Source organism: Schistocerca gregaria, chromosome X (genome assembly GCF_023897955.1).
Source record: "Schistocerca gregaria isolate iqSchGreg1 chromosome X, iqSchGreg1.2, whole genome shotgun sequence".
NCBI classification, from domain to species: Eukaryota; Metazoa; Arthropoda; class Insecta; order Orthoptera; family Acrididae; genus Schistocerca; species Schistocerca gregaria.
In genome coordinates, this window is record NC_064931.1 from 126,376,017 (window position 1) to 126,399,587 (window position 23,571).

A 23,571-nucleotide genomic window follows, 5' to 3' on the forward strand; every position below is an offset into this window, starting at 1 on the left:
GCTGCCCTCCAATGCTAAATTTGTGATCCCTTGATGCCTCAAAACATGTCCTACCAACCGATCCCTTCTTCTAGTCAAGTTGTGCCACAAACTTCTCTTCTCCCCAATCCTATTCAATACCTCCTCATTAGTTACGTGATCTATCCACCTTATCTTCAGTATTCTTCTGTAGCACCACATTTCGAAAGCTTCTATTCTCTTCTTGTCCAAACTAGTTATCGTCCATGTTTCACTTCCATACATGGCTACACTCCAAACAAATACTTTCAGAAACGACTTCCTGATACATAAATCTATATTCGATGTTAACAAATTTCTCTTCTTCAGAAACGCTTTCCTTGCCATTGCCAGTCTACATTTTATATCCTCTCTACTTCGACCATCATCAGTTATTTTACTTCCTAAATAGCAAAACTCCTTTACTACTTTAAGTGTCTCATTTCCTAATCTAATTCCCTTAGCATCACCCGATTTAATTTGACTACATTCCATTATCCTCGTTTTGCTTTTGTTAATGTTCATCTTATATCCTCCTTTCAAGACACTGTCCATTCCGTTCAACTGCTCTTCCAAGTCCTTTGCCGTCTCTGACAGAATTACAATGTCATCGGCGAACCTCAAAGTTTTTACTTCGTCTCCATGAATTTTAATACCTACTCCGAATTTTTCTTTTGTTTCCTTTACTGCTTGCTCAATATACAGATTGAATAACATCGGGGAGAGGCTACAACCCTGTCTCACTCCTTTCCCAACCACTGCTTCCCTTTCATGCCCCTCGACTCTTATTACTGCCATCTGGTTTCTGTACAAATTATAAATAGCCTTTCGCTCCCTGTATTTTACCCCTGCCACCTTTAGAATTTGAAAAAGAGTATTCCAGTCAACATTGTCAAAAGCTTTCTCTAAGTCTACAAATGCTAGAAACGTAGGTTTGCCTTTTCTTAATCTTTCTTCTAAGATAAGTCGTAAGGTCAGTATTGCCTCACGTGTTCCAACATTTCGACGGAATCCAAACTGATCCTCCCCGAGGTCTGCATCTACCAGTTTTTCCATTCGTCTGTAAAGAATTCGCGTTAGTATTTTGCAGCCGTGGCTTATTAAACTGATACTTCGGTAATTTTCACATCTGTCAGCACCTGTTTTCTTTGGGATTGGAATTATTATATTCTTCTTGAAGTCTGAGGGTATTTCGCCTGTCTCATACATCTTGCTCACCAGCTGGTAGAGTTTTGTCATGACTGGCTCTCCCAAGGCCGTCAGTAGTTCTAATGGAATGTTGTCTACTCCGGGGGCCTTGTTTCGACTCAGGTCTTTCAGTGCTCTGTCAAACTCTTCACGCAGTATCGTATCTCCCATTTCGTCTTCATCTACATCCTCTTCTATTTCCAAAATATTGTCCTCAAGTACATCGCCCTTGTATAAGCCTTCTATATACTCCTTCCACCTTTCTGCCTTCCCTTCTTTGCTTAGAACTGGGCTGCCATCTGAGCTCTTGATATTCATACACGTGGTTCTCTTCTCTCCAAAGGTCTCTTTAATTTTCCTGTAGGCAGTATCTATCTTACCCCTAGTGAGATAAGCTTCTACATCCTTACATTTGTCCTCTAGCCATCTCTGTTTAGCCATTTTGCACTTCCTGTCGATCTCATTTTTGAGACGTCTGTATTCCTTTTTGCCTGCTTCATTTACTGCATTTTTATATTTTCTCCTTTCATCAATTAAATTCAATATTTCTTCTGTTACCCAAGGATTTCTAGCAGCCCTCGTCTTTGTACCTACTTTATCCTCTGCTGCCTTCACTACTACATCCCTCAGAGCTACCCATTCTTCTTCTACTGTATTTCTTTCCCCTATTCCTGTCAATTGTTCCCTTATGCTCTCCCTGAAACTCTGTACAACCTCTGGTTCTTTCAGTTTATCCAAGTCCCATCTCCTTAATTTCTCACATTTTTGCAGTTTCTTCAGTTTTAATCTACAGGTCATAACCAATAGATTGTGGTCAGAGTCCACATCTGCCCCTGGAAATGTCTTACAACTTAAAACCTGGTTCCTAAATCTCTGTCTTACCATTATATAATCTATCTGATACCTTTTAGTATCTCCAGGGTTCTTCCACGTATACAACCTTCTTTCATGATTCTTAAACCAAGTGTTAGCTATGATTAAGTTGTGCTCTGTGCAAAATTCTACTAGGCGGGTTCCTCTTTCATTTCTTAGCCCCAATCCATATTCACCTACTATGTTTCCTTCTCTCCCCTTTCCTACACTCGAATTCCAGTCACCCATTACTATTAAATTTTCGTCTCCCTTCACTATCTGAATAATTTCTTTTATTTCATCGTACATTTCTTCAATTTCTTCATCATCTGCAGAGCTAGTTGGCATATAAACTTATACTACTGTAGTAGGTGTGGGCTTCGTATCTATCTTGGCCACAATAATGCGTTCACTATGCTGTTTGTAGTAGCTTACCCGCATTCCTATTTTCCTATTCATTATTAAACCTACTCCTGCATTACCCCTATGTGCCCCTATGTGCTGTGATAGTGCCACGCAAAACAAGGGGTGAAAGCCCCCTCCATGAAAAACACGACCACACCGTAACACTAACGCCTCTGAATTTTTCTGTTGACATTACACACGCTGGCAGATGATGTTCACCGGGCATTCGCCATACCCACACCCTGCCATCGGATCGCCACATTGTGTACCGTGATTCGCCACTCCACACGACGTTTCTCCAGTGTTCAATTGTCCAATTTTTACGCTTATTACACCAAGCGAGGCGTCGTTTGGCATTTACCGGCGTGATGGGTGGCTCATGTGCAGCCGCTCGACTGTGAAACCAAAGTTTTCTCACCTCCTGCCCAACTGTCACAGTACTTGCAATGGATCTTGATGCAGTTTGGCATTCCTGTGTGAAGATCTGGCTAGATGTCTGCCTATTACACATTAGGACCCTCTTCAACAGTCGGCAGTCTCTGTCAGTCAACAGACAAGGTCGGCCTGTACGCTTTTGTGCTGTGCGTGTCCCTTCACGTTTCCACTTCACCATTACATCGAAACAGTGGATCTAGGAATGTTTAGGAGTGTGGAAATCTCGCGTACAGACGTATGACACAAGTGACACCCAATCACCTGGCCACGTTCGAAGTCCGTGAGTTCCGCGGAGCGCCCCATTCTGCTCTCTCACGATGTCTAATGACTACTGAGGTTGCTGATATGAATTACCTAGCAGTAGGTGGCAGTACAAACACCTAATATGAAAAACGTATGTTTCTGGGGGTTTCCGGATACTTTTGATCACATAGTGTACGTCTCATAGCGTGAGGAATATCCAGGGAATTAGAACTAATGTGTATGTTTACCCACTATCATCTTTAGGTTTGATGCCGAGAATTTTTAAAACCTGCGGAATAATTTTATTTAAAGAGCATTTGTTTTGCTAGAGTGGGAAACTACGTGGAATTCGATTACACACACCCCAACACTATTTAACGATTCGGCATCGAACTTACTGGGTGTCAGATTCTTCCTAAGTTGCAGATTGAACCAGGACTTGTTAGATGATGGTACTGGGAAACGCTCATTTGCGGTGACGCACTGGCCAGTACGGCTGCTAAAACACGGAATTATGGATGTTTACGAACAATCATTCTTTCCACGTGAATGGAGCACGGACACATATACCCTCCACCACAAATTGTAAGATATGGTCACTAGGATCGTCTGGGGAAAAAGCTGTAGATGTTCGACGAACTCTTAGGACGACTTGTGTGTTGCATGCGAAAGTCCACAAAAGCCATACGCAAGTCACCTAGAGGCTCTGAACTACAATTCAGTTCAGTCTTCGGAAAGATCTTGTTTGTTTTTCTAAGATAAATAACACTACACACATACGTATGTGTCCATACTTGAGGTCATGTCTTGCGTGACAATATCACGGTGGTCAGCCTATCACCATGAAACAATTCCTTTAATGATTGTCGTTGCCCATGTCCCAGAATATTTTTATTTCAGATGCATTAAATAAAAAAAACTGTTACTATACAGATGAACTTCCCTAATATGTGGGACGTTAACAACACTTCATTTCTGGAAATATTTTCGCGAATTAGAGACACACAATAAAAAATTTATAGTATTATTACAGCTTGCATCCTCCTCCGCCGAGTACTTGACGCATCTATAGGTAACTGATTGTGTTATCAAGCACTTCTCCTTCCGCTTTGCTGTCACACCAACGTGACAAAGATCGTGCACTGCTTGAAGATCGCCGACTGTGTTTAGCATTCTCAGCTATGGCAAAAGTAACTTCAACCATTTGTGGTGTAACTGGACGTCGGCCTCTCCCAGGAGCAATTTCCAAATCGTCAGTTAATTTGAACTTTCTAATCATGTTTTTCAATCCAGCTGTGGAAAGAGGACCTCACCGCATTCGTTTAATGCGTCGATACTTGCGAAGAGCTCAAAAATGTGTGTGAAATCTTATGGAACTTAACTGCTAAGGTTATCAGTCCCTACGCTTACACACTACTTAACCTAAATTATCCTAATGACAAACAAACACACACACACACACACACACACACACACACACACACACACACACGCCCGAAGGAGGACTTGAACCTCCGCCGGAACCAGCCGCACAGCCCAGGACTGCAGCGCCTTAGACCGCTCGGCTAATCCTGCGCGCCAAATTGCTAAGAGCAGCAGCACTATTTTGCTGCTTTGATAAAACCGCTTTAGGACTAAAGCCCTGCAACTGTAATGCATACTGATGCTTGTACACCGTGGTGACTAAAGACATGAGATACCTCCTAATGTCGTTTCGGGTCACCTTTTTTTCCGGCGTATTGCATTAAGTCGACGTGGCAAGGTCTGAACAAGTCACTGGAAGTCCCCTGCAGAAATATTCAGCCACGCTGACCCTACAGCCGTCCATACTCGCGGTAACGTTGCCGTTGCAGGATTTTGTGCACGAACTGATCTCTCCGTTATGTCCCATAAATGTTCGATGGGATTCATACTAAACTGAGAAGAACGGGTTAACTGTACTTGCATGTCTTGTTGCCCCGTTTGGGGGGGGGGGGGGGATGCTGGCTGGACTCTGGTGGTGCTTCATGAGGATCCTTCCGTGCACACACTTCAAATGACGCATCCCACGTATTTCATGTAGTTATACAGGATTTGGGGGGGGGGGGGGGGGGGGAAGACAGGGATCTTGAATCTAATTTGGTTCAGGGGGAGGGTTGTGTGGGTAGGACGGGGTTTCCATGGAGTGGAGTAGGGTGGGGGTTACTTTGAAAATAACTCGCCCAATTGCTTCAGATGTAACCCGACACCAGAAGTAATAAGATTCCGGGTATAACCAGTTACAACTGGTTGTGGTACTGTGTAACTATTTCCACGAACTCTGGAACCAGCCCTCAGAGGCATACGTTTGCCCACCCATTCTCTAGAGACATTATCTATTGCGTGTGGAAGTTTAACGTCTCAGATATAGTTTCAGGGAAAAATTCTTGTGTAAAGCTGAAAATAAATGTACTAGGCTGAACAAAAATATGATAACACCACGAGAAATGCATGCTCGAACATAAATGCGAATGCTAGACAAGCCTGCAGATTGCGCTGCTGTACTTGACCATGAACGGCACCTCAATACGTTGCAAGTCAGAACAGTGTTCTGTGCAGCTGTGAGTGCATTACGTCGGAGCTAAGTGAATTCGAACGTGGGCAAATTGTTAATGCTCATATGGTGTGTGCTTCGGTCCACAGGGCAAATAAAGTGTTTGGTGTTTCAAGAGGCACATATCGAAGATATATTCTACATACAAGGAAGGTGGAAAAAATCATCCATTAAGTCACAGCCGGCAGCGGTGGTCTCGCGGTTCTAGGCGCGCAGTCCGGAGCCGTGCGACTGCTACGGTCGCAGGTTCGAATCCTGCCTCAGGCATGGATGTGTGTGATGTCCTTCGGTTAGTTAGGTTTAAGTAGTTCTAAGTTCTAGGGGACTGATGACCACAGCAGTTGAGTCCCATAGTGCTCAGAGCCATTTGAACCATTAAGTCACAACGCGGACGAATGTGTGCGTTGAATGATCTTGGCAGGGAGAGTTGGAATTCCAAAACCACTCAGCAGTGATGCAAATGCCTGTAACAGGAACGCGTGATGCCGAAGGTATAAAACCTGGAATATGGAGCTACGGAAGAATGTCATTTTGTTGGTGAGTCGTATTTCACATTGTTTCCAAATTCTAGCCGTGTTTACGTCCCAAGAGTGAAACAAGGCGGGGGGGGGGGGGGGGTGTTGGTGATTATTTGGGCAGCCATATCGTGGTACAGTAGAGCGTCGATTATGCGAACGTCGGTCAACCCAACGACAGCTTAACCGAACTGTGTGCTCGCTCGCACCTGTTACTCTCCCACCCTACCGTCCATCATCCCCCTCACTCCCAAACCAAGTTTCCCACAGTAGTCGCCTCACTGGGCCACCGCTGGCGGAACATTGCTTCTAATGGGGCCTTCACAAGGCGCTGCTGACCGGCCAAGCCGCCAGTCGCTGTGTTTCAACAATCAGCACACTTCTGTCGGCTTGGCACTGGCAGTAGAAGTAGCGGCAGTATCAAAGCTGTTCACAGCAACAGCTGCGCCAGCTTAAGAGTTGGGGCGTGCCGCTCCGCGCTGTTTGAAGGATTGCGCGCCTCCAAGAAGAGCTTCTCACGGTGCCAACAGTCACCTTCCGTTCTCTGTTACGACCACTTGCGTGCTGCTGCGTGAAGAAGTGAACGTGACTTAGCTGCTCGTAAGCGTGTAGGCTTGCTTAGACAGACCAAAATAAAGGATTTTTTTAAACGTTAATTTTGTACACTGTGTGTATTGTTCATGCAAAATGCGTATGTAATATGTATATATTTTTGTTTAATAAACTGTGCCACATACTATATATTCCTACTGAAGTTGCCTTTGTATGTTGCCTTTGTATGTTACTTTGTAATACTGAAAGTGATGCCTGTTTTTTTATGAATAAATTTACTGTACAGTACTTCTTTTTGGCAAATAAACATGTACAGTTCGATTATCGGAACAAACCAGTTTTCCGAACACCCATGTTCCCCAATTACTTCCGATAATCGACGGTCTACTGTATTCCACAGACCCCACGGTTACTCTGTAAGGTCGCATTACTGCGAAGCATTGTATTGCCATTCTGGATGATCAGGTCCATTCAATGGTATAATGTTTGTTACCCAATGATGATACCGTGTTATAAGACAAGGCCATTGTTCACACAGCTTGCATGGATGTATTGTCGCAAAATCTCAGGATTATTGAGCCTTTGTGCTCTACTTCGGAGAGAAGTGTGATTGATCATTGAGCCTTTGTGGTCTACTTCGGAGAGAAGTGAGCTTGATCGCTAGCCGCCTCTATCATCGTTACGTGAATTACCGTTATTTTGCAGGAAGAATTGTATAAGATTCTCTTTCAAACCACACAGGACCTATATTTATCTATTCCGAGAGACTGGGAGTATTTTGAATGCCAACGGTATTCCTCCACCGTATGGTAATTTGTTGTGTTTTTGATGTTTCCATATTCTGCCCACCTCTGTATCTGTACTTTACATCAGGAATGTCTGTATCAAACATTTCATCCTCTTGACTCCTTTATTTTTCAGTGATGCATTTTTCTTTACATAGAGCATGCATTTTTAATTGCTATGAACGATCATGTGAGAACGTAATTTATATTGTTATTTATAACAGTAATTTGTCTGTACAGTGACTCGATGCACTGCATGCGTAATGTACGTTCCCTGCTTTGCCGTCCTAGATGGTTTGGTCGCTTGTGACACGAAGGTGAGTCAGATGCGGATCGAAGCGACACAACAAACTAATTCCCGAGGGTTGGCGGAGCAGCCACAATAGCTATAACGTTCAAGCAGTTTTCTCACTACTTGCCAATCTATTTTTGTCATTCCTGTCTACAATTCAGAAACTAACATCGAGCACATAAATTCGATATGCACCCTTTGCAATCTGTCAGTTTATTCTGTATCGAAGAGAATATCTTATTCAAAGTCGAATGCAATCCACGAGACTTATCGCTACAGCATCAAAGCTTACGTTGTAGGTTGAAGTCCCATTTCTGTCTTAAATGTTTTAACTGTAGCGTTACTATGCGTGTAATTAGTAAACGCGGAAAAAAGTGCGGACCAACGCAAATGAAATGCGCCTCAACCAACCTAGTCAGCTTGTTTACAACTATAAAAATGGCTCTGAGCACTACGGGAATTAACATCCATGGTCTTCAGTCCCCTAGAACTTAGAACTACTTAAACCTAACTAACTTAAGGACAGTCCACAACACCCAGTCATCACGAGGCAGAGAAAATCCCTGACCCCGCCGGGAATCGAACCCGGGAACCCGGGCGTGGGAAGCGAGAACGCTACCGCACGACCTGTTAACAACTATAGCGACATTAATATTATTACAACGATGATTTAGTATGTATGCGCAGGCGTTTGTAATACGGCAAGAAGCGAAGAGTCAAACTCAACCGTGGCAGTTAGTACGAGAACGGAATTGGTTCAGGCCTGTGCTATACTACACAAGCAGCACGGAATTGTACATCCTAAAGCATCGGTTCTCACAGATTTAATGTCCTGCTCAGTGAAGTATGCAGAAGGATGTGACGGACACTAGGAAATGCCCGGCTTCCATACTCCCTGCATTCCTAATAAACAAAGACAGGAATAATGCCACTGATTGTTATTAGCACGGTAATACGATATGGTGTCAAATGCCATTTTCTACTCAATTTAATCTGAAAATGCTGGGTATGACACCTTTCAATTATCCTCCTATCTTCAGGTGTGTATTCCAAGTAAAAATAACGATTGGCGTTGGTCAACACATAAGAAGGTAAAGGGACTATTTCTCATTCTCAGGGTGCAAATTAAATTTTTATATACAAAATGCGTTTATGAGCCGTGGCGACTGGCGGTAGTGTGTTCTGCTTGCATCGCTGATATCGATATTCGGCTGTCTTGCTATCTTTGACTGCTCCCCCCGGCGGGTTTTCCGGGTGAAAGTGTGACGAGAGTGTCTCCGGTCGGCATTCAACGAGCCAACTTGTGTTGAAAGCAAGCCTGCGTCCCTAACCGTAGTGCATGGGCCTCGCCGCCCTTTTCTTTCGTCGCGCCGGATGTACGGCGCCGATCATTGGGCGCCTTGACGTGCAAAATTGTGGTGGGTTCGTCGTCTCACTCTGAACAGCTTCCCAGCTCGTAATTTGCAAGCTCCAAGTTACGTATGGCTTTTATTCTGTGTTTAACTAAGAAGATTGTTGAAACTTATTGTGGCATGGGTAGCTGCCGAAGATGGTTCTGAACTTGGTTCCACAGTGGCTATTTTGAGAAGGCTAATGTTCATTTCATTTCTCATCATCTGTGGAGTGTGTGTTTTAAGAGGGTTCCATGCAAATTTTAACTTGTTTTAGGGCATGTTGACCGCTTTGGGACTGGGTGCGTTGTGTACGCGCCCGGCAGCCGTAGAGTTTATGGTATAATCATTTGTTCCGGCAGGATTTGGTATGTTTATTTAATGTTGAAAGTGCCTTAAGGCAACTGGAAGTGATCTGCAAGTTTCCTGCTAATTTACTGGGATACGGGTAATGTTAGAGTATTGCTCCATAAGAATTTGGGGGCATGCTTATTATGTATTCCAGTGTGGCTGTGCTTTGCCCTTTTTTTCATTGCAATCTATTTGTGCTGCAGGCTATTTGTTAAGACTGCTCGTTTCCCGGCGTCGGTGCGGTTATGGCTTCTTGTCAGGACCACTCATCGTGAGGCCGGTCGGACTATGTATAAATATATGCCACCTGCTAGTTAGCCTGTGCACAAGCCGTGGGGAGTGAACGCTCGTATTGCCTGCCGGCCGTAGCGTTATTGCTTCCAAATACTGCTATGGGCATTAACGCTGTTCTGTGAAGTTAAGTGCAATTTGGGAATCATTCAGAGTCATTATGTCCGTTAGTTAAGTGAGGCCACTTTGTTAATATTAGCGTTCCTGCAAGTCTTTTACTGGTTATTATTAGCCATTCTTATTTAACACTGATGTTAATATTAAGACAGTAACTGTTCTTGAAAGAACAGATACTGTTGATGACCGTGCACAGCTTTTCCCTGGAATAAATGATGACTAATTGAAACCCTCAGCTGCCGACAGGTGGTGTTGATATACCTCGATGTGGACAGCTGAAAATGTGTGCCCCGGCCGGGATTCGAACCCGGGATCTCCTGCTTACATAGCCGACGCTCTATCCATCTGAGCCACCGGGGGCACAGATGAATAGGGCGACTGCAGGGACTTATCCCATGCACGCTCTCCGTGAGACTCACATTCCCAACTGTCCACTATTCTACATATGCGCGAGTAATGAGTGGATGGGCAAATGTCTATAAGGTACTTTACATATGTAGACTAGTGGACAGTTGGGAATGTGGGTCTCACGGGAAACGTGCATGGGATAAGTCCCTGCAGTCGCGCTATTCATCTGTGTCCTCGGTGGCTCAGATGGATAGAGCGTCTGCCATGTAAGCAGGAGATCCCGGGTTCGAGTCCCGGTCGAGGCACATTTTCTGCTTTCCACATCGAGGTATATCAACACCACCTGTCGGCAGCTGAGGGTTTCAGTTAGTCATCATTTACTGATGTTAATCGTTTGTGTATCTTTAATGAATGTGCAACTTATTTTTCCTGTGTGCCAGTTTTGCGACCTTGGTTGGCCCACTTTGCATTTTTAGTGTAAGTATGCTTCACTGTGGACCTTTGTGGACAGTTCAGTTTTATTAAGTTATAAGATCTTTGTTTTTTAATGAAGTTGTGGTTTATGTGACACTGTAACTTTGGGTTGGAAGTGTATAGTGTTACTAGTCTTTCGAGATTTGGTTAAACATGAACGATTGTTTTTCACCGTGCCAACTATCTATGATTTTGGTTTCGAAATCGAAATGATTGATTCTTATTCGTGTTCGGACAATTAAATTAAAGATTTGTGTATTTCATCAGTAAGAGGGCAAATGTCCGAATTGAAGTTTATAATAGTCTGTTTTGAGTCAAAATTGCAAAACAATCAGAAGCTTGTCAATCACTAGTGATCCCGGGCTTCCTATTTCCTTTAAAAACTGTGGTGAGATTGTAATTCTTGATTTTCTAAATAACTGAGTAGTACCAAGGTACAGTTTATTTTCTGAAGTAGGACCACTTTAGGTCAGTTTACTTCGTGCAGTTTGTTCAACATCCATCCAGTTGGTAGATTCTATTCATAAAGGGCTATTCTGGAATATTTATGAGCGATATCAACTGTTAATGAATTGCAATTTATTTATTTCCACTACAACTGAGTTATATTTATTTGCAAATTTTTATTTCAGCAAGATCAATAAAAACTCAGTTATATTGTATTTAAGATTGTTCAAATACTCGTTACTCTGTTTTGGGTCAGCATTAAAGAAACGCGACACAAAACAAATTTTTGGCATAGTTTATTCTCCATGTAATGTTCATCGTAACATTTCTTCTGAGATGCCTACGCCATCAACTGTTGCACAACCCTTTAATCCGACTGTGTGGTATCATATTGTGCATTTTCTCGGGGTTTCAATTTGTGGCTGCAGTTTTGGGACGTTCTTCATGTGGATTATCTATCTTACTACAGTATACAGAGACAACTCGTCGTTTAACCCTGTTACCAAAAATGGTGGTGGTGGTGGTGGTGGTGGTGGTGGTGGTGGTGCACAGCCAGAGGGGAGAAGCAGATGTACAGAAAGAGGGCAGAGGAGCGCGAGGAGTTACGATGTATATCCAATTCCGATAAATATTTAGAAAATGCATGGTGCTGCCGGTTTCGCTAATCTGCCATACACGGCCGTGTTCAAGTCAGCACCGAAGCTCTAAACTGCTCCAAATGATGGACCAGACTTGTTACACAATTTCTCCAAATTCGGATATATTTTCACTGAGGATAAACCGCCTGGCGGCTAGGTATGCGGAAATACTTTTGAAGAAAATACAAATTACTGCGATCGAAATTATTCCTTAGACCATGTGTAAAAGAAAAAAAAAGAAAAAAAAAGAAAAAAAAAGAAAAAAAAGAAAAAAAAGAAAAAATTCATTGATATCCTTGCCATTCTCAAGTCAACTTTTAATGGTCTTTGTCTGATATGCATGCATAAGCTTCCGTTATTATTAAGATCGTAGGCAGGTGATGTAAGCCAGCTGTTCGTGTATAAAAAAAAAAAAACTACGGGGCAATAGAAGGGCATATTTGCTTCTAATCTGATTTTCCTGTACCACGTTCATGAAACTGGTAATGTGTGGATCTCCCTTTCGTATGGTAATTTTCAGTAAATGACAGTGATAATCAATGTGATAAAACTTTAAATTAGTATACAGCAACGCCACGGACCCACAGCTATATTTGCCGTTAAAATCAAAAGCTGTAAAAGTCAAAAACCTGACGCAAATAAATGGTAACAGGAAAAAGCAATATTCCCGGACGGAGCGCAAACATTCGAAGAACCTAAATGCGATGTTGAAAGTTTCGCCCGAAAAGCTTATGAAGACATCTACCCCGTTTACACAAATTACTAGAACATCGAATTTGTAACTTCATTTTCAGTTACTCTAACTACTACTACTACTACTACTACTACTACTACTACTACCACCACCACTACTACTGACTGTTTACAACAAACATGTTCAAAGGAAACAGGAAATTTTAGCGGTCGAACCAGAACTGCAGGGAAAAGTTCCATTTTAGCAGCTACTCAAGTCATTTAGGGATAGCGCTATTACCAATACTGTATGCTATTGCAAATTTTCTTCATAAGATTCCACATTCGTTTTTTAGAAGCAGCAATATGACCTCGCTGCCTGGTCTCTTTCCCCAAAAACAACCCAACAAAAAAAAGCCAAAGAAAAGTATTGCGATCAATAGTTTTTAATTCCACAAATTTTGAACTTCAATCTGATTATGCCACGCTACAAGACGTGTAATTCAGATGGAGGGATATGAAATAGAAATATATTCTTTGGCATTCAGTAGGCATGGTACTATTCGTCGTAGCATTGCCTCGCCTTACTTAACCGTTGCGCAACAGGTTTACATTGCCGATTACAGGGTGATCTACAGATTAATGCGGAATCCCAGCCACTATGCAGCTTTGCTTTTATGGCGACATGATGCTCCTCAGGTTAAGAGGGAAAAAAGTCCTACAATCGCGACATAAATCCAAACACTTAATCATTTATCGGAGGCTGTGTGAACGGCTAATCTAAAGAGGCCATCAATGAAGAATCAAAGAAAATAAAAAATCTTTGCCGTCTATCATCCGCTGAGCTAAAACAGTAGAATCCATTTAATTAAAACCGACATAAAAAAAGTGACAGCAAGTTGAGAAGCACACCGTAAAATTAAAGCTTTGCATTTTATTGAAAGGTATCAAGGAAGTTATGGGTGCCAATAAACTCATGACGGCGCCGACGTCACAACTGATCTTTATGACAAAACTTCCATGAAATCTCTGGCAATGAAGTCGCCTCCAGCATTTAACATCGTAGTAACGAAAATTATACCTCTTAAACAGTTACGAGCTGGCCGTTACTTCCAGTGGCAAACACTCACTCTGAAAGTGTTACCACGTACTTGGTAATTTTCCTCAGCTCTTATTGCTAGATTCGGCGACCTTCCACTGTTAGTGTTTTGTGAAATTGGGACACGGCGACTCGAATATAGAGATGAATAATATACGCTTTCAGCAAGGTACGCCAGAAGTAGTGTAAACAAAATAACGTTAATCCGACTCACAGAAGCCCTGTCGCCGCGAAAGCAGGAGTCCATTCTAAAGTTTCGTCGTCGCTTGTCTAGAAATGAATACGTTCGACATACAGGGATCTACGTCACCAAACTGCTCCAACAAGGACGCCTACGAGTACAACTTTTGTTTCTGTCACAAACATAAAAGATTCAATACAGCGGAAAACAACCAAAGTTCAAAATTTCACTTTTATTTGCTTGCTTACTGTTCGGGTCGGGACCATTTTCAAATATTCTGCTGGACACAAAACCAAAATTATACTCATATACAATACAGCAGTTACCAAATTATTAAGCGCACGTGAAAAATACATAACGTGTCACTTCAAGGCATACGTATCAGTCAAAACGGTACTTCCCAAAACAGAAGAACCATGTCAAGGTAACAAACATAAAGAAGTACAAATGAGCAGTTACGGAGCGTAGAGATAACTGACAAGTCTTCTCCCGCTACCGTAGGGAAACTTGGGGAAGGAGACGCAGTATCACCACTGAGGAAATACCATCTTTTATTTATTATAATATTCTCCAATTATCAAAAATCAACCATTAATAACTGCACTAGTCAAAATAAGTTTAATATTTTTAAGAATTTTATCAAAAAAAGTAAAATATTTATCACCGGACAGTAAAGCTCAGTAACGCCGTATATGGCACTTATGACAAATTTATATATGATGGTACATAAAAACCATTAAATGTGAACATCAGTATTAAAACAAATAACAGAACATTAAAAACCTTCATCGCTTCCAACCCTTTACAAGCGTAAAAACTTAACGTTACAAAACTATATGAAGATGGAAATTCTTTTTACGTTTCCCAAGTAAAACCACAGTAAGCTGCGAAGTTGTCCTTCACAAAACACCGAAAATTAGGGCCCCCAACAGCACTAAGATCAAAAGTGCCCGTTTAGACAACAAGAAAGGGGAGTACCAACAATGTATATGAACGGTTATAGCAAAACAGTACTGACCACCCTATGGGTAGGCATACCATATTCACGCTCGCAGGCATATGGTGTTACGGACCGGATTGGAAGAGGTACCGACGGAGAAATGGAGGTCGGGGAAAGGCGGGGGCAGCGGAGCATAAATATGAAGTACCCCAAAATGTGGGTCAAGAAGGAAACACGGAACTAATATAAATAATAATTAGCAGAAAAACGCACTTGTTAAATTGAACCAAAATCGATCATTTGCTATTTTTATAATCAAATAAATAGTAACGATAAACGGATCCAACATAGAACCATACATATGAGTATGTTCTGCAAGAGTAATCTTACAGATGACATACACTGAGTTGACAAATCATGGCATAGCAATATGCACATACACTCCTGGAAATTGAAATAAGAACACCGTGAATTCATTGTCCCAGGAAGGGGAAACTTTATTGACACATTCCTGGGGTCAGATACATCACATGATCACACTGACAGAACCACAGGCACATAGACACAGGCAACAGAGCATGCACAATGTCGGCACTAGTACAGTGTATATCCACCTTTCGCAGCAATGCAAGCTGCTATTCTCCCATGGAAACGATCGTAGAGATGCTGGATGTAGTCCTGTGGAGCGGCTTGCCATGCCATTTCCACCTGGCGCCTCAGTTGGACCAGCGTTCGTGCTGGACGTGCAGACCGCGTGAGACGACGCTTCATCCAGTCCCAAACATGCTCAATGGGGGACAGATCCGGAGATCTTGCTGGCCAGGGTAGTTGACTTACACCTTCTAGAGCACGTTGGGTGGCACGGGATACATGCGGACGTGCATTGTCCTGTTGGAACAGCAAGTTCCTTTGCCGGTCTAGGAATGGTAGAACGATGGGTTCGATGACGGTTTGGATGTACCGTGCACTATTCAGTGTCCCCTCGACGATCACCAGAGGTGTACGGCCAGTGTAGGAGATCGCTCCCCACACCATGATGCCGGGTGTTGGCCCTGTGTGCCTCGGTCGTATGCAGTCCTGATTGTGGCGCTCACCTGCACGGCGCCAAACACGCATACGACCATCATTGGCATCAAGGCAGAAGCGACTCTCATCGCTGAAGACGACACGTCTCCATTCGTCCCTCCATTTACGCCTGTCGCGACACCACTGGAGGCGGGCTGCACGATGTTGGGGTGTGAGCGCAAGACGGCCTAACGGTGTGCGGGACCGTAGCCCAGCTTCATGGAGACGGTTGCGAATGGTCCTCGCCGATACCCCAGGAGCAATAGTGTCCCTAATTTGCTGGGAAGTGGCGGTGCGGTCCCCTACGGCACTGCGAAGGATCCTACGGTCTTTGCGTGCATCCGTGCGTCGCTGCGGTCCGGTCTCATGTCGACGGGCACGTGCACCTTCCGCCGACCACTGGCGACAACATCGATGTACTGTGGAGACCTCACGCCCCACGTGTTGAGCAATTCGGCGGTACGTCCACCCGGCCTCCCGCATGCCCACTGTACGCCCTCGCTCAAAGTCCGTCAACTGCACATACGGTTCACGTCCACGCTGTCGCGGCATGCTACCAGTGTTAATGACTGCGATGGAGCTCCTTATGCCACGGCAAACTGGCTGACACTGACGGCGGCGGTGCACAAATGCTGCGCAGCTAGCGCCATTCGACGGCCAACACCGCGGTTCCTGGTGTGTCCGCTGTGCCGTGCGTGTGATCATTGCTTGTACAGCCCTCTCGCAGTGTCCGGAGCAAGTATGGTGGGTCTGACACACCGGTGTCAATGTGTTCTTTTTTCCATTTCCATGAGTGTATACAGATGGCGGTAGTATTGCGGACACAATGTATAAAAGGGCACTGCATTGGTGGAGGTTTCACTTGTAATATGGTGATTCGTGTAAAGGTTTCCGACGCGATTACGACCACACAATGGGAATTAAGACTTTGAACGCGTAATGGTAGTTCGCTAGACACATGAGACATTCCATTTCAGAAATCGTTAGAGAATTCAATACTCCTATATCCACAGTGCCAAGAATACCATATTTCAGGCATTACCTCTCACCACAGACAACGGAGTGGCTGACGGCCTTCACTTAACGACCGAAAGCAGCGGCGTTTGCATTAAGTAGTCAGTGCTAACATGCAACCAACACTGCGTGAAATAACCGCAGAAATTAATGTGGCACGTACGACGAACTTACCCGTTAGGACACTGCGGCGAAAATTGACATTAATGGCCTAGGGCAGCAGACGACCCACGCGAGTGCCTTGCTAACAGCACAACATCGCCCGTAAGGCCTCTTTTGGGCTTGTGACCATATTGGTTGAACCGTACACCATTGGAAAAACGTGGCCTGGTCAGATGCGTTCCGATTTCAGTTGGCAAGACCTGATGATTGGTCCGAGTGTGGTGCAGACCCCACGAAAATATGGACCGAAGTTTACGAGGCACTCAGCAAGCTGGCGGTGGCTCCATATTGGTGTGGGTTGCGTTTACATGGAATGGACTGAACCCTCTGGTCCCTCCCACTGATCCGATCATTGACTGGAAATTGGTAGGTTAGGCTACTTTTTCCCCAACGACGACGGAATTCCTATGGATGAAAATGCGCCATCTCACCTGGCCGCGATTGTTCCCTATTGGTTTGAGGAACATTCTGGACAGTTCGAATGGATGATTTGGCCACCCGAATTGTCAGACATCAACCCCATCGAATATTTATGGGACATAATCGAGGGGTCAGTTCGCCCACAACATTCTGCACTGGCAACACTTGCACAATTACGAACGGCTATAGAGGCACCATGGCTCAATATTTATGCAGGGGCCTAGCGTCCATGCGACGTCGAGCTCCTGCAATGTGCCGGGCAAAAGTGTATGCTAACAAAAAAGATCCCATCATTCTTTTAAAATTGTTTACGGTTGAAGACTAGTAAAACGAGCTTACTCACATTCACTCAGGCTAGGCCGAAGTGGCACATTATATTCTATAATGACGTTTCACATGCGCGCGCACGCGCTTGTTTGTGTGTGTGTGTGTGTGTGTGTGTGTGTGTGTGTGTGTGTGTGTGTGTGTGTGTGCTGATACCGGCAATGTTAAATGTTAGACGGTGAAAATTTTTCTTGTTTTGCAATATTCTTCACGGAATCATAAAAATCAGGAATGTGGAAAAGGTATATACAAGCCATATCTGACTCTGTACCTATGACTCGTGGATTGGATGAACCGTGGAATGCATGTGTGAATTGCAATATTTCACATACAGCTGACAGTTCTACGTAACGCAGAACTTTTCTGTAATATAGATCATCATCTATTGGAATCAACCCACTATCGGCAAACAGCGATTTTGTGTAACTCATCTTACTCGGCTCGCCCACGAGATCCAGAAAGCAATAGGTAATAGTGTCAAGGACCATGCAGTGTTTCTGGGAAGAAGTTCGACAAGTTTCCGTATTATCTGCTAGTAAACAAGATAAGAGCTAACAGAATATCTGCTAAGTTTTGATTCGATTTAGGACTTCCCACCCGATAACACCAACACATATTTTTTAATGATTAGAAATCATCAGTTGTGAAAGTAACTTTGGGAATATCCCTCTGGAGTGTTACATGGCCAATAGCATCTCATTTCGAAAGCTTTTCTCTTCTGTTCTCAACTGCTAACTGTCCACGTTTCACTTCCGTACAATGCTACACTCCAGACAAATACTTTCAGTAAAGACCTCCCAGCATTAGACTAGCGATCCAGCCTAGCTTCACGTAGGTAGCACTAAGTATCTAAGGCCCTACGACTTGTCTAGTAGCTGCAGTAGTAATTTTGGTGATTGGCTACTCTGTAGATTTATCAGCAAAATTTCAGCGCAAGCTCCGATCACGTGCCAGCTGCCCCACTCCAGCACTAGTTCGGCATGAGATATACTTTGTGTGATCTTTCCACATATTTCCCTATGTAACATCACTAAAAAGCACCTTCTGTGACAAAATATCGGTACGAAGCGCCCCGTGCCACGCAACATCGGTACGAAGCGCCCTCTGCTATGTAAAATGGATATTAAGCACCTTCCACCAGGTGACGTCGGTAGGAAGTACCCTCCACCACATAACTTCGGTACGAAGCATCATCTCCCACGCAACATCGGTGACAATTATCCTTGGCCACGTATCACTGGTGCCCAACCAACAGCAGCGCCAAGCCGCGTGAGCTACCTCGATTCTGAAGTTCTGCTTTTCACAACTATATGGCAACTGCACCGTTTTCACAATTGCAGAGGACTTCAATTCATCAAAGTTCAGCCAATTCGGACGAAATGTTTATACACTATGTACAAAAACTTTCCTCGTAATTCATACCTGTAAGTGAAAACCATATCAAAATCACTACAGTAGTTCGTGAGATTAGTCCGAACCGCAGCAGAAGACTGCAATTAATTATAAGGAGCGGTCACATGAAAACGAGAGAGATGGAAAAAAGTAAACCGTTCATTATTTCAAAAGCAATTACTATAACTGTTGACATTTGTCCCACTGTGAGACAAGACGATCAATGCCTTCACGGAAAAATGTTTGCAGTTGCCTACGCAACCATGATGGTACCCAGGCGTGCTCCAAAAATACAGATCGCATAGGGAGAGATCGAGATAGTATGGATGATGTGTAAGGGCTTCCCAGCTGGACTACAGTGTAGTCTAAAGAGCCTTGGCAACTTGTGGGCCCACAAAAGTTTTTCCATGAAAGCACTGACAGTCTTAACTCACAGTGGATAAATTTATTAAGTTATGAGGATTACTTTTGAAATAATAAACATTCCAAATACATGAACGAATTTTTCAATCTTCAGCGGAATGTGTGCTGATGCGAAACTTCCTGGCAGACTGAAACAGCTTTACTTCCGCCAGTATCTCATCTCCTATCTTCCAAACTTCACAGAAGTCGGACCAGCGCGCGGACACACACACACACACACACACACACACACACACACACACACACACACACACACACACCTCTCCAGGGTGAAAAATTTAATCTTTTAACATCCCCCAGGCAGTGACTAAGCCATGGCTCCGTAATATCCTTTCTTCCAGAAGCGCTAGTGCTGCAAGTTTCGCAGGAGAACTTCTGTGAAGTTTGGGAGGTACTAGCGGTAGTAAACTTTGAGCAAGGTCATGAGTCGGTAGAGTATTTGCCCGCAAAAGGCAAAGGTCCCGAGCTCGTGTCTCGGTCCGGCACACAGTTTTACTCTGCCAGGAAGCTTCTGTTTACTTACTTTTCCATCCGTCTCGTTTCCCACTGACTACCCCTTATACATGTAATAGAATAAAGATAGAAAATAGACATAACTGTTAACGTTTTAACAAAAAATACTGCGTTTTTTATTCTCTCTACTTCACCCTTTGAGTTATTTTGCTGGCCAAACAGCAAAACTCGTAAACTACTTTTAGTGTGTCGTTTTCTAATCTAATTCACTCAGCAGCGCCTGATTTTATTCGACTACATTCCATTACCCCTATTTTACTTTCGTTAATGGTATCTTATCTCTCTTTCAGAACACTGTCCATTCTGTTCAACTGCTCTTCAGAGTCCTTTGCTGACTCTAACATAAACATCAGCGCACCTTAAAGTTTTTATTTCTTCTCCCTGAACTTTAATTCCTTCCTCAAATATGTCCTTGGTTTCTATTTCTCAGTGCATGAATTGAATAACGTCAGCGTAGACTACAAACTGCCCCAATCCCTTCTTAAACATTGCTTCCCTTTCATGTTCCACGAATCTTATGATTGCAGTCTGGTTTCCGTAAAGTTGTAAAAAAATCTTTCGCTTTGTGTTTTATCCCCGTTACCCTTAGAATTTCAAAGAGTGTATTCCAGTCAACATCGTCAGGAGGTTTCTCTAAATTTACAAAAGCTACGCACGTAGGTTTGCTTTTCTTAAACCTATCTTCTAAAAGAAGTTGTAGCGTCAGCATTGCCTTGCATGATCCCAAATTTCTCCGGAGCCCAAGCTGTGATATCCCCTGAGGTCGGCTTATACTAGTTTATCCATTCTTCTGCAAATAATGTCTCACTATATTTTGTAAGAATTACTCATTGAACTGATTGTTCGATAAGATTCGTACCCGTCGGCACCTGCTTCTTTGAAATCGGGATTATTACGTTCTTCTTGAAGTCTGAAGGTAATTCGCTTGCGTCTTGTTACACACTAGATACAAAAATTTTGACATGGCTGGCTCTTCCAAGGACGAGAATAATTCTCAGGGGGAAGTCATCTATTCTTGTTTATAGCTAGGTCTTTCAGTGCTCTGTGAAATTTATTTCGCATTATCCTATCTCCGAACTCATCATCTACTTTCTCTTCTGTTTCTACAGTATTTTCAAGTTAGTTTCCCTTGCACTGACTTCCTATATATTCCTTCCAGCTTTCAACTTTACTTTCTTCACTTAGTACTTGTTTGCCATCTGAGTTATTGATATTCGTACACCTACTTTCCGTTTCTCCAAAGGCCTCCCTAATTTTCCTACACGTGGTATCTATTTTTCCCCTACTTATACATGTTTCTGTAGACTTGCGTTTAGTCCACTAGCCATTCCTACTTAGTCATTTTGTACTTTGTCACTCTCATTTTCAGGCATCTTCATACCCTTTTGCTTAATTAAATTCAGTTTCTAGTGTATTATACGTAGATTTCTACTGGGTTTTGTCTTATTGCCTATCTGATTCTCAGCTACCTTCACTATTTCATCTCGCAAAGCAACCCATTCGTTTCCTATCCTATTCCTTTCCCCCTTGCAGCCAACTGCTGCCTACAGCTCTTCTTGAAACTCTCGACATCTGGTTCTTTCAATTTATCCAGTTCCATCTCTTTAACTTCCAACCTTTAAGCAATCTCTGCAGTTCATAGCCAATAAATTATCATCAGAGTCCAAATCTGCCCCTGAGAATGTTTAACGATTTAAAATCTGGTTTCTAAATATGTCTTACCATAATGAAATCCTTCTGAAACCTTCCAGTATCCCTAGGTATCTTCCACGAATACAAACTTCTTTCATAATTCTTAAACTAAGTGTTATAGATGATTATATTATGCTCTGTGTTAAATTCTACTGGGCAGTTTACTGTTTCATTCCTTCCACCCAGTCTATATTCTCCTATTTTTCTTTCTCTTCCTTTTCTTACTACCGAATTCCAGTCCCCTGTCAGAATTAAGTATTCTCTCCCGTAACTATATTAATAATTTCTTTGATTTCATGGTATATTTTTTCAAGCTCTTCATTATTTTCGGAGCTAGTTGGCATATAAACTGTAACTACTGTGTTGGCTTCGTGTCTATCTTGGCTACAATAATACGTTCACTATGCAGTTCACAGTAGCTTACACGCACCCCTACCTTCTAATTCATTATCAGACTTACTCTTGCGTTAACCCTATTTTATTTTGTATTTATAATCCTGTAGTCACCTGACCAGAAATCCTGTACCTCCTGCCACCGCACTTCTAATTCTCACTTTATCAAACTCCAATACGTTCATTTTGATTTTCAAGTTCTCTAGACTACCTAGCAGATTAAAGGATCTAATATTCCACGCTCCGACCCCTACAATACCATTTCCGCTTTTCCCGATATCATCCCGAGCACTCTTCACCCGGCGATAATAATGTGGGGGCTGTTTTACCCAAAAGGATGCCATCGACATCTAACCATACAGTAGAGCTGCATGCACTGGAGGAACAAAACGGCCGCAGTTTTCCCTAGCTCTCAGCCGTCTGCAGAAACAGCATAAAAAGGCCATGCGGGCTAACGTCACAAAACCAGATCAGTCAATCATTCATGTTGTTGGCCCTGCAACTACTAAAGAGGCTGCAGCCCATCTCCAAGAACAACATGTTTGCCTGGGCTCTCCATAGATATCCCTCCGCTGTTGTTAACATACGGTTCGTCTACACTATGTGATCCAAAGTATCTGGACACCTGGCTGAAAATGACTTACAAGTTCGTGGCGCCCTCTATCGGTAATGCTGAAATTCAATATGGTGTTGGCCCATCCTTATCCTTGATGACAGCTTCCACTCTCACAGGCATACGTTCAATCACGTGCTGTAAGGTTTCTTGGGGACTGGAAGCCCATTCTTCAGGAAGTGCTGTACTGAGAAGAGGTATCGATGTCGGTGGATAAGGCCTGGCACGATGTCGGCGTTCCAAAACATCCCAAAGGTGTTCTGTAGGATTCAGGTCGGCACTCTGTGCTGGCCAGTCCATTGCAGGGGTGTTATTGTCGTGTAACCACTCCGCCACAGGCCGTGCATTGTGAAAAGGTGCTCGATCGTGTTGAAAGAGGCAACCGCCATCCCCGAATTGCTCTTTAACAGTGGGAAGCAAGAAGGTGCTTACAACATCAATGTATGCCTGTTCTATGACAGGGTCACGCAAAACAAGGGTTCAAGCCACCTCCATGAAAAACATGACCACACCGTAACACCACCGCCCCCGAATTTTACTGTTGGCACTACGCACACTGGCAGATGACGTTCACCAGAAATTCGCCACATTGTGTAACGTGATTCGTCACTTTACACAACGTTTTTCCACTGTTTACATTCCTTACACCAAGCGAGGCGTCGTTTGGCATTTACCGGCGAGATGTGTGGCTTATGAGCAGCCACTCGACCATGAAATCCAAGTTTTCTCTCCTCCAGCCTAACTGTCATGGTACTTGCAACAGATCCTGATGTAG

At 43.4% G+C, this 23,571-nt stretch overlaps 1 protein-coding gene and 2 non-coding genes across 4 annotated transcripts in view; 1 reads left to right on the forward strand and 2 right to left on the reverse strand.

Moving 5' to 3' along the window:
- LOC126297828 (bone morphogenetic protein receptor type-2) overlaps positions 1-23,571 on the reverse strand; it is a 367,974-nt gene that overhangs the window by 130,996 nt on the left and 213,407 nt on the right. The gene's annotated exons all lie outside the window — the stretch shown is intronic.
- Positions 10,273-10,347, reverse strand: Trnat-ugu (transfer RNA threonine (anticodon UGU)). The gene has a single exon. It is a non-coding gene; the product is annotated as a tRNA-Thr (tRNA).
- On the forward strand, positions 10,566-10,639 carry Trnat-ugu (transfer RNA threonine (anticodon UGU)). Its single transcript has one exon. It is a non-coding gene; the product is annotated as a tRNA-Thr (tRNA).